We start from the raw sequence: 12906 nt of genomic DNA on the forward strand, positions 1-12906 counted from the left end.
TAGAGGGAAGGAATTTGGCCATAAAGCCATGAGTGCTGCTGTGTTGGAGGGTACTGGTTCACTTTAACTCCTTGGAAATGCTGCTCTTTTTCATATTTGCACTTTTGATTTTTCCTCCTCATTTTCAAAGATTCATAACTTTTTATTTTTTTCTGTCCATATAGCCAAATCAGAGGAAGTTTTTTTGTAAAAAGAGATGCAGTTTTGAAGAACATCATTCACTTTTTCCAATTAATGTATTGAAAGGTGGGAAAAAATATCTGCAAATCTGTCATTGATTTTTTGGCTTTCATATTTATGAATGCTGTGTAGTAAAAAGAACCTGGAAATGTGATTCACCAGGTTGTTATGAGTACAGTGATACCTTGGTTGTATAGGTTTTTTTTTTATTACTCTAGTGCTTTAAAAAATGTTGAACTTTGAAAAAAAAGAGGTTTTTGTCACCATTTTCTCATCTCATCTCATACAATATTAAAATTATCATTGATAAGATAAGATAAGATAAGATAACCCAGAAGCAAAATCATGACTTAAAGGGTATTCTACAAACACAATTATCATCCCCCCCTTACACAGATGAGATGGTAAATGTTAAATTGGTGAGAGTCCAACCAATGGAACCCCAGTCATTGACTTTCCAAGATGCACAAGGAAGAGGAACAATAAAATGACAGTTGAACACGTTATACATATTTAATTTTAGATTCTACCGGAATTTTGATGAGAGACCAAAACACGGTGAGGTCTGTGAGGCCTATAGACTGCATGGTGGAAAAAAGATGAAAAAAGTTGGATAGTTTTACGTGTCAATTGTTTTATTTTTTTCCAAGATGAGTGGTTCTAGATGTGTCTGCCAACCTCTTTTATAGTAAAATAACATCTACTCAAACAATTCTGTACATTGTTGATTGATGCTAAATTAAAATGAGATTTTTTTCTTGCTTTCATTACACTGATATAAAGAAAACTTCTAAAAATGTAGTTAATTTCAGGCTTCAGTACAATCCCAAAAAGGTAATCAATAGTGGTGAGTGAGCACTACCATAATTGTGCAGTTGGATGCTCAGGTGGGCGCGACTCGTGTATTGAGTATAATGGAATTCAATGGGGAACTTGAGCATTTTCCTGGAAAATCTTCTGTAAAAATGTTCGAATTCCCCACTGACTTCCATTTACTTGGTACATGATTGGAGCCTGCCTGAGTGTCCTACTGCTCATTGAGCACCTGAGCAGGGTAGTGCTTACTTATCACTAGTAAACAAAAAAATCATTTTTTTAGGTTAAAGACCTTGCTCAGACGTTCTCTTCTATCAGATATGCTAGATATGACATCAGTCATGAAGAGTTGCTAAACGTTATACTCTGTGGTAATGTTTCTGAGGCATCCATTGGATGCCCCGCGAGCATCATGCAAGCATCTATTCTTCTAGTGTTATTAATAGGAGCTTTGCAGGCCAACAATAATCCCTGAGTACTTCGACCTCCCACCCCCTCCTGCGTGCACTACCATGCCTGATGTCTGATCGGGATAGAGATATACTCCTTTATTATGTAGGTAGCAATTGTAGAAAGTTTCTTTCAAGTATATTATACATGTGTAAATCAGGTGATCAGATGCAATGACGCAAACAATGAGGAGGCAGTGGTGATTGAACTAACAACATTTTAACTATATACAAATCAATGGTTAGCACTTTAAATGTGAAATATTGGTAAAGCACAAGTAACAATAGTGAATCAGATTGATAGTGGATTAATAAACAACACAGTTATATGAAATGCAGTGACAGTATTCTTTGCACAGTATTATTCTTACCACTAACAGTCACAGTCAGCGTTATTATAGTCTAGATCCCTCTAGGAGCGAAACGTCAGTGTCACTATTTGGTACTGTCTCTTATTTATCCAAACAATACTATACAGTATACAGGCCCTAGTGGAGTTAAATGCGTAATTCGCTAGTTTCAAGTCCAAATTGGGGTTTTCTTCACACATTATACAGACTTGCCGCTGTTCCGCCCCGGGGCTCGGCCTGCTGCCGAGCTGCTCTGATCCGGGCTCGTCGGTGGGTGGCTTGAGCTCCTCCCGGACCCAGGGGGGGTCACGTCGCTCTGAAGAGATGCTGACACTACGTGAGGGGTGGTGTTCGGTGGGGAGGCCCACGCCCGAGGCCGCTGTTGTTTTTGAGGGGCTCAAGTTCGTGACGCCACCCACGGGTTGTGGTGAATGGATGGACACCACCGCTGCCGTTGACTAGGCTCCCGGGGATGGTGTTGCACAGCTTGGTGTTGACCCCTCCGTGGGTAGGGGGATGATGGTCCTGGGGGCCCGAGGGTGCTGAAGTGGGGGAATGCGTGCTGGTGTGTCGGTGCGGCGCAGTGCGCGGCCCGAGGGCACTGTTGTACTCACTATTACAAACACACTGGAGTCTCTGGTAAACCAAACAAGATGGTGGATGGTGCCCGCAGCCGGCTGCGCTTTTCCCCTTTTTCAGGTTGGTGGATTCCGCCTTTCTCCTGCACCTCACTTTTTGTAGAAATGATGACTCCTATGTCTGAGCAACGGTAGTCCGCTCCCCAGCTCTGTGTGTGCCGGTAGAGCCTGTTTGCCCGCAGACGCTGGCCCGTGGGATCTCGATGCCTGGGCGGTGGCTTTCTATCACTATGGTTGGGCTGTTGTCTTCAGTCGGGTCTTGGGTGGGAAAGGACCTAAAGTCCAGACCTCAATCAGTGAATTCGACTCGGTCCAGTAGTTTCTGGGCCTCGTACTGGGTCTGAGTACCCCTCCTGGTGCTCCGGTTTCCAATCGGTTCCCTGGTTCGGTACCAGCGGGCCACTATCCGGTCCCGGTCCCTTACGGTTCCACCGGCTGTAATCCCAGCTCCTGCAGGCGGCCACCACCATTTGCCTCCTGGCCACAGGGTATCCGGGCTCCGACCCAGATCCCTGACAGACGTCTCCTCTTTGCTACCACTCTCCTCCACTGCTGTCACTAATCTGCCTGTTTTTCCTGCCTCAGGCCATCCGAACTCCTCGGTGGGCGTGGTCAACCGCCTGGCCCCGCCCCCCAGGTGTGGACGTCAGAACCTGAGAGGGGTGACTCAGGGTTTTAAGGTTGGCTGCTGGTACCTTTTTAGGGGAAGGTGTTTGTGTAAGGGCCTACCTGTGACTACCTGGCTAGTCCAGGGCATTACACCGCCTCCGCTATTTGAAGCGTGGCCTCAGTCTCCACTCAATACCATATGTTTGCACAGGAAACAATGGCCCGGCTTTGCATCTTGACTGGCAAAGTCTGCGGCTTGACCACTAAGTTGGGGCTCTGGACCTTGATGGAAGTAATCTCGTCTTCCTCAGGTATTTTTACCATATGCAGGTCATAGGCTATTGAGTCGACCATCAGGGTTTTCGATAGGGGGGTACTCTGGCGCCGGGACTACGGATACTTTACTATCGATGGGGTTATCACAGGTGGTCGTTCCCGGCTTTGTGCCCTGGGCGCTCACTCTCCGGCTGTGGAATGGGGTACAGGGATGATTTTGGGGATATACGTGATGCCACCTGTGGTGTCTGGTAAGCGGGATATACCAGTGCTGCCCGCGGCCGACCTCTGAGGCGATGGTGACGGCAGCTTAAGATCTCTCAGCTCCCCACAGGTGGAGCTATTTTACCTCAGGGCGGAGGGTCGCTGACCAGGAGGGAAGCGACCGAGCGGTGATGGCTGCCTTCTTCTCTGATGTCGCAGGGTCCTGTCGAATGGTGGAGAGACGACACACCGAATTCACATCAGTTCAAACAAGTCCTTTTTACTAGCATCTGGTTTGTTTTGCACAGTTTACAGCGGAAACAGTTCGGTTACCAGAAGGCCAATGGTCACAAGTTTCGGAGGAGATTTCATGACAGAGTCTCTCTCTGAGGTAACTTTTCCTTGTCTGTTTCTCGGTCCCTGCTCTGAGGGCTCTGTGACTCCCTCTTTAACCCACTCGTTAGTCAAGTCACTGGTTTTCCCAGGAGTCTGATGCTGCACGATTTCTTTATCTATCCCGCAACAGCGTCGGGAACTCGGCTTGGGGTTAGTAGTCAGACTCTTGATGGGTGCCGGGACTCCTCTTATTTAGGATCCCAGGTTAACGGTCAATGGTTTGGGGATAAACCTGACAAACCTCCTCGGTTCCGTTATACCGGTGTCGACCTGAACTCTTCAGCAGGCTCTCGCCAGACCTAAAGCGTCCCCTTTCCATCTGGGTTACCCCTTTTCCTGTGTCTTTCTTTTCTTTTGGGGTACCCTCGCTCAGGACATCGGGCTTATGCTATTTCTAGCCCTTCTTTCAGTCATCAATTTACTCTCGTCTCTTCTTGTCACTCCTTTCTGACTAACTGTCACTCAGTCGTCCTGTCAATCACGTCACATCTCACGCTCCGCTAGGCTCCACCCCCTATGGACCTACTATATAAACAGTCCCAGGAAAATGAAGGTAGGGGCTGCTGAGTCAATGTTACTCAATCTAATATAAGACTCTGCATTTCCTCTCTCTTTCACCTGTGACCAAAGGGCACTGCACCTTGATGTTAAGATGCTGTATTCCCCTGTAGTGCCTAACCACAGGGGCGCCACACTTCCACTTGGTTTTGATTATGGTTCTTCTACCTAGCTCAGGCTACAGTCTTCTACGGGTGCTGATCATAGGCTTCTACTGATGCTGATCATGAGCTTCTACTGTCATGGGTCAGGGTCTTCTACTTAGCTTAAGTCAAGGATCTTCTGCTCAGTTTAGGTCACTGATCTTCCTCTCAGCTCAGATCACGCTTCTTACTCTCAGTTTACGTCACCGATCTTCCTCTCAGCTCAGGTCACCCATCTTCCTCTCGGCTCAGGTCACCCATCTTCCTCTCGGCTCAGATCATGGATCTTCCTCTCAGCTCAGGTCTTCTCTGGGATCTGACTGCTCTAGAACCCTTTTGTGGTGTGGAGGCTGTAAGCCTGCTTTATGGCTCCATGACCTTCCTGAAACTGGATTCTGGCATCAACTTCCCTCATCTTGGCCCTGGCCGGGCCCTTTTTTATACTTTGTAATTGTGACACAGCTGTCACCTGACCAGGCATGTCTCTTAAACTCTTCCCTCCATGAAATACTCATTCAGCTCTTATAGTTCCTGTTTGCTCTTATTACCTTCTAGCATGAAATCTTCTGCGCATGCCAGCTATAGATTATACTGTGTTATCCGGAAAGTGTTGCTTTTTGTCTGGAGTGGTTGTGGAGTTTACCAGTCATCTTGTTGTTTCCTACCTGCTCTTGTTTTCCACCTTATTGTTTATTGTTTTATATCTCTGTCTATATCTCTATATGGGCAGCACGGTGGCTCAGTGGTTAGCACTACAGTCTTGCAGCGCTGGGGTCCTGGGTTCAAATCCCACCAAGGACACTATCTGCAAGGAGTTTGTATGTTCTCCCCGTGTTTGCGTGGGTTTCCTCCGGGTTCTCCGGTTTCCTCCCACACTCCAAAGACATACAGATAGGGACTCTAGATTGTGAGCCCCAATGGGGACAGTGTTCCCAATGTATGTAAAGCGCTGTGGAATTAATAGCGCTATATAAATGAATAAAATTCATTCAATCTCTGTGAGTGCATGCTGTGTGACAGCGTTTTGGCTTCCCCTGTCAGTCTAATTTTGTGGGTTCTATCTCACTCCTGTCCCGGTCCACTCTGGGGGAGGGGTATCAGATCAGGACTGCTCAGGAGCAGGGCCAGAAAAGAGACACAGGCATCCCTACCTTTAGGGATATCCCTGAGACTAGGCATAGCATATAATAATAATAATAATTTTATTCACTTATATAGCGCTATTAATTCCACAGCGCTTTACATACATTGGCAACACTGTCCCCATTGGGGCTCACAATCTAAAGTCCCTATCAGTATGTCTTTGGAGTGCATAGGGCCCTTTAGCCTGAGGGTCCATTTAGGAGCCCTGTTTTCCTGCTATTCCCAAAGTCATCGTGACAGGATGTCATTGGTCGACAATTGTAAAGGGAGCTACCAACAGTAGATATTGATGATTTGGGTGCCCAAGTGAATTCCACATTGAAGAATATTCCTCAGGCAACTATTAATAACCTCATTGATAGCATACAAAGGCATGCAAGTGTGTTTATTTCTGTGCATGGCTCTCATACTCAATAATCAATAAACTGAGCTGTTTTAAAAAACTGTTATTTGCATTTTTTCAATATTTGCATATAATTACCATGTGTATTGATTCTGTTCTTTACACAATTCCACCACATTTACTTTTTGGTGTTTCAATTGCAATCTACAGGAATGAATATTAAATCCAATATGTTCTGTGACATCTAAATTCAAATCAATCCTGGAAGAGCATAATCTTTAGAAAATTGGATGTATAATGACCGTATGTATAATATATAAACTGACCGGGCATTATAATGGATCCTCTGCAGATCGTCAACATACTAAGTTCAAAGACCTCAAATTGATTGTTAAAGCATTTATCAAAGAAAATAAGCCTCATGGTTTATTTTTTCTTAATATGCGATGATAGAAATAATACAACAGTCCAAATGATGCGGGGAGGGCCTAAACAGTAACTTCTGTTACAATCCTGTACTCTATGCACAAGACAGTGCCTCACCCCATATTGTCATGTTAAAGAAGGCCAGCAAAGAGCTTTGCACAGACATAGCCACGGGGCTATTTCCCCTCATTGTCCAGGCAAGGAGTACTCTCAGAAGGGAGGGACAATGCTAATTACTTGCTGTTCATGTTCTTGCAAAAGAAGGAAGCAGAGCAACAGAAAAATGTATATATTACAGCAAAAAACACATCTTAATTTTCACATGTCCATTAATTGTCCTTTAGAACGGATCCAGCAGCAATCCGTTGCAAAAAAACCTTGTGCAGACACAACTTTTTTGTCTGGTTTTAAAAAAACATATTTCATTTGTATCCTTTTTTTTTTTTTTTGACACTGAAGTCTATGGTAAATGGATTTAATAAATAGCCATCTATTTTCTTCCATTTGAAACGGATCCAATAAGCAAAAAATAGATCCGTTTCAAAAGAAAGAGATGGCCAATTATAATTAACTGATCTGTTTTCCATAGACTTCGATGCTAAAAATAACAGATCCAGCTGAAATCAATGGACAAAAAAGTTCTGCCTGAACAACTTTTTTGCCAATTAATTGATGCTGAATACTTTCTGAGGGCTCATGCACACGTAACTGCTGAATATTCTGCAGCGATTTGATAGCACATGCATTCATAAAAGCATTGTGCGCACTTCTCATGCACAATCTTCATAGATTGTGCATGGGATGCAGGACGCATGTGTCGCGGGCGGGGAGGACGCCGCCGCTGCTGGTCGCTCGCCAACGCTCGGATCTGGCGCTGCTGCAGCTGCTGCTCAGTGGGTCGAGCAGTGGGCCGGACCCGGGGACTCGAGCGGCGCTCCTCGCCCGTGAGTGAAAGGGGTGGTTGGTTTGGGGGATTTAGTCTGTGACGCCACCCACGGGTTGTGGTGAAGGTGGGCACCACCGCTGCTGGTGACGGAAATCCCGGGAGCGATGGTAGGGAGCAGCTGGGATGTTGTTTTCCCCCTCCGTAGGTAGGGGTTGGTGGTCCCGGGGCCCGGTGGTGTGACGGGGAGGCAGGGTTGGTGAGGTGCAGGGTTGCAGGGACAGCGCGGCGCGGGGCCCGATGGTACGGGTGTACTCACTCAGTAAGAGATGCACAAAGTCCTCGGTAAACCAAACGGCTGGATGGACGGGTCCCACAGCCGGCTGCAGTGTCTCTCCCCGGACAGGTAATGGCGGCTGTCTTTCCCTGCACCTTGATGTACTTGTTTGACTACTATGGATCCCCAACGGTAGTCCGCTCCCCGGTGTATGGATGCCGGAGGAGCCCGTTTGCCCTCAGGTGCTGGCCCTTGGGTCTCTAGCCTTAGGCGGTAGCTGTATATCCTCATGGTGTGGGCGGTTGCCTTCTATCGGGTCTTTGGCTGTTAGGAAACCCCTGGGGTTCCGGTCACACTCAGATTTGACTATTGTCGGCGGCTCCTAGCCTGGTCGGGTTCCGATGGCCCTGCCTGTGTGTGCTGGCTTCACTTCGCTCCCCGGTCGGTCACTCCTGCCACGGCCACCACCGTCTGCCAACCTTGCTGTAAAGTGCCTGTGCCACATATCCAGACACCCAAGTGCTTCCTCCTCTCACTTCAAACTTCTCAACCACTCTGCCACTTTTCCCGCCTCCAGGCCTGTGAACTCCTCGGTGGGTGGGGCCAACCGCTTGGCTCCGCCCCACCTGGTGTGGACATCAGACACTGGAGGGAGGCAACAAGGGTTTTTGTTTGGCTAATGTTACTGTCTGATGGGGTGGGGGTGTTTGTGTGTTATCTGTGACGACCTGGCTAGTCCAGGGAACCACATTCCCCTTTGGTGAAATGCAGACCGTCCGCGGGCTGCCCGTCCATCACCGGTTTTATTTTTTTTCAAAACTGTAAAAACATAAATAACATGTAAACATTTTAAACATATAAGCATTTTTGTTAGGACACTTAAACGTTGCACATCTAAAAAACCATATTTAATACTGACGGACGGACGGATGTCTTCCGCTCTCCCACCAAAGCAACCTAGCCCTGATGCTGCCCCTAAGAAGTGGGCAGCACCCCTTGACCCCAGTCCAGGTTCAGGCTGCCCGAGCGGGAACGGGTACGGTTACTCGCACCCGGCTGTCACTTCAGGGGACCCCACGTCCAAGGGGGGCCCCTGACCCTCGGAGGATGGCCACCGGTCCTGGTGGTGGCCGAGCCCCAGCCTGCTCTGCTGCGGGCCCTTCCTCCAATCTGCCTCTCCGGAGGCGGCAACAGTTTCCATCCCATAAAACTATTTACAAGCCCACCAGTTCTTTGTTGGCCTGCCAGTTCTTGGCCATTTCCATGAGTAGTCTCTCATGCAGGTGGTAAAACTCAGAAAGTCCCTCCGGGGACAACTTGCCAGCAACGGCCGGAATAATCAAGTGGACAATCAGATGAAGATCACGGTTGATTAATGTCATTCACTTAAACTGCTGAGGGTCCCAACGGGGACAACTGCTTGCAACGGTGGACCGCTGCCACTACTTGAGGTCGTACTCCTCCAAGACCCCTTCCAGCTCCACATCCGGACGGCTTGGTGGAGGAGGAGGGAGCTGGAGCCGCATCTGCTCACCGCGGCTCTTCCTCTGCTTAACGTCCAGGGCGAACCAGCCCCTCACCCTGCAGTGGCGGGCGTAAGTCACCAGGTTGCCCGGCAACAGATCACGACCTGGATGGCCCGTCGGGAGGTGCGAATTTACATCGTGGCGGTCCACAAATACTTCGGCCTCCAGGCCCGGCTCGTAGATGAAGCCGAACCCTCTCCGCTGGTCAAACTGCCGGACTTGGCCCTCGTACACCGGGCCCCGCACCCGAAAGGTGGCATGGTGGAGTGCATCTTTCTCTTTAATCACCCTCGCCATCACTTCGGCCCTCTACTGCTCCCTGCCGGCAATCTCCCGGCCCAACGGGTTCGGTTCCCTGTCCCAATAAGGGGCGTTGGCAGACTCCTGCGACTGGGTCGGGCCCCGCTGAACCACGCCCACACCGGCCACTACCGGTACTCTTTCGTGGGGGTCCTGTGGTGACGTGGCCTGTACTGCTGCTTTGCAGTGGCGGCCCGGCGCCGCCTCAGCCGAGGCGGGGGATTCAGGGTCAGTTGGCCCCACTGGTTGGGCCTTCAGGCCGGCAGCGGCCGGTTCTTCCACGGCTGGGCGGACTGCCGGAGCCGGGACGGTCTCGGGTGCGGCCACTTCCGGGGCCAACGGCTTCTCGTCGCGGACGGCTACTTCCCGCGGGGCCTTCCATGGTAGCAGGAGGGACACAGGCCGTTCCCGAACAACGCCCCCAGGCCGGTCCTCTAGGGCGGACGGGTTGGATTCTGCTACCGGTGTTGTGGGTAGCGGACCGAGCAGAGGGGCAACAGCAACCGGTATGGATGGCGGGAGAGGCAGGAGGGTGAGCGGGCGCAGACCAGGCCCCCCAGCCGCAGCGGCCGGTCCTTCTCGGACACAGGGGCGTGGGTCGCTTACCCCGCTCCTCCAACTCTGCCTCGACCTCGCGTCTCCGCACGGCCGCCGCCACTTTCTCCATTTCGGCCACCCAGTGCTCCATCAAGAACCGGACCTGGGCTTGAAGGCGGCAGTACATCTGTGCGGTCCGGGCTTCCACCCACGCCGCTGTTCCTGGCGTGGGCTCGGGGACTTCCGCGGTGCCCGACGGACGGGACATCGTGCGTGGCCGTGTTCCAGGAACCAATTGTTTGCAGAGTCCTGGCGTCCCCGCTTTTATAGCCTTGGCTACATTAGGCAGACTCACACCCGCCCCCCCGGTTCTCTTCAGCACCTCCGTTTGTTGGGGGCGGGGCTTCGCTTTTGCGCCTTCCCTGCTCGGAGAAGACGCTCGAGCAGGAGATTTTCGCGCCAAGATGGCGACGCTTCAAAATTTTCGACCGGACACCGCCGGCGGAGATCACAAGGCGCACTTCTACTGGTAAGTAGATGGGTTCAATCCTGTTCGTGATGCCAAGTTGTTGCGGTCGGTGAGGACGCTGCCGCTGCTGGTCGCTTGCCAACGCTCGGATCCAGCGCTGCTGCGGCTGCTGCGGCTGCTGCTCGGTGGCTCGAGCGGTGGGCCGGATCAGGGGACTCGAGCTGCGCTCCTCGCCCGTGAGTGAAAGGGGTGGTTGGTTTGGGGGATTTAGTCCTTGACGCCACCCACGGTTTGTGGTGAAGGTGGGCACCACCGCTGCTGGTGACGGGGATCCCGGTAGCGATGGTAGGGAGCAGCTGTGATGTTGTTTTCCCCCTCCGTGGGTAGAGGTCGGTGGTCCCGGGGCCCGGTGGTGTGACGGGGAGGCAGGGTTGGTGAGGTGCAGGGTTGCAGGGACAGCGCGGCGCGGTACCGGATGGCACGGGTGTACTCACTTAGTAAGAGATGCACAAAGTCCTCGGTAAACCAAACGGCTGGATGGACAGGTCCCGCAGCCGGCTGCAGTGTCTCTCCCCGGACAGGTGATGGCGGCTGTCTTTCCCTGCACCTTGATGTACTTGTTTGACTACTATGGATCCCCAACTGTCGTCCGCTCCCCGGTGTATGGATGCCGGAGGAGCCCGTTTGCCCGCAGCCACTGGCCCTTGGGTCTCTAGCCTTAGTCGGTAGCTGTATACCCTCATGGTGTGGGCGGTTGCCTTCTGTCGGGTCTTTGGCTGTTAGGAAACCCCTGGGGTTCCAGTCACACTCGGATTTGTCTATTGTCGGCGGCTCCAAGCCTGGTCGGGTTCCGATGGCCCTGCCTGTGTGTGCTGGCTTCACTTCGCTCCCCGGTCGGTACTGACGGGCCAACGCCCGACCCCGGTCCTACGCTTCCGCGTTGCTTCACCACTCCTGCAGACGGCCACCACCGTCTGCCAACCTTGCTGTCAGTGCCTGGGCCACAAACCCAGACACCCAAGTGCTTGCTCCTCTCACTTCAAACTCCACAACCACTCTGACACTTTTCCCACCTCCACGCCTGTGAACTCCTCGGTGGGTGGGGCCAACCACTTGGCTCTTCCCCACCTGGTGTGGACATCAGACACTGGAGGGAGGCAACAAGGATTTTTGTTTGGCTAATGTTACTGTCTGATGGGGGTGGGGGTGTTTGTGTGTTATCAGTAACGATATGGCTAGTCCAGGGCGCCACACATGTGTGATGCCCTGGCCTATCAGGTCGTCACAGTCTGCCCTTCTGTGCAATATCCCTTCTTCTCAGCAATCTGCCCTTCTGTGCAATATCCACCTCCTCCTTGGTTATGGGTCCCTAACTAATGGTGTTGCCAAAACCAGCTAATCAAAATCCTAGGAACACTCTGCACCACACCCACCAGACACACCAGTGGATGGCCTGAGTGGAATAGGGTCGCCCACGTGGGGGGGTTGGTTAAGGGGAGGTCAGGAGTGTCATGAGTCAGTCTGAGGAAAGGAGAGTGTTGTGTTGGAGGTGAAAGAGAGAGGAGGTCAGGAGCTGGGTTCCTTGGAAGTACTAAGTAGCAGACGTTGATCTGGGCCTGGTAGGAGCTGGACCCCAGTCACAGGGGATCGTGACAAGGGGCACGGCGTTGTCGTGGAGGACAGCCGGCGGCCTTGTACCATCACCGGGCTGGGACCAGGACACGACGGGGTACGTGGACCCTAGGTCAGGGAGTAGCTTCAGGCAACCTGACAATTCGCACGATGTTAACGGAGCCTTCAAGATCTGCTCTCCACCTGCTCCAAAATTGGGGTACTAGCGCAAGGAGGGGGATAGGATTTTCCACACATACGGTCCAGAAATCCAAAGCTTGATCCCTGAGAGCAAGCTCCCTCAGTTAGCCAAACTGGGGAGCGGGACCCGATTAGTTTCAGGCTATAGGGACCAACCAGAAGAAAACAAAGTGCCAAGGGAAAGGTCACAGATCAACAGGCAACACCAGCAGGAACAGGACCCAAACGTGCTCCCTCTCAGCGGCAGCGGTGTCCAGAACTTTGGTTTACTACAGTTGTCGGTGTCAGCGTTATTGGACTGAGTGAGTACGCAAGTGACCCTTACCTCCCTAATGGCACATCCCTGCAAGAGTGTGTCCAAGAGGTGCCCAACGCTAAAGGGACCGGAATCTGCATGTTTTAAAGTTGTATATGGACTGTCACCTTTGTTGAACGTTCTCCAGTGTTCCAAATGGAGGAGGCTGTCAGGGACTGGTTGAAGGGTTCCTGATGGAGGGTGACAGGAAAGTTTTGTTATAATTAGACTGTGCCCTCCTTGTTGAATCTTTTTCCACCCTTTGTTACAGGGAAA

Source organism: Anomaloglossus baeobatrachus, chromosome 1 (genome assembly GCF_048569485.1).
Source record: "Anomaloglossus baeobatrachus isolate aAnoBae1 chromosome 1, aAnoBae1.hap1, whole genome shotgun sequence".
Lineage (NCBI taxonomy): Eukaryota > Metazoa > Chordata > Amphibia > Anura > Aromobatidae > Anomaloglossus > Anomaloglossus baeobatrachus.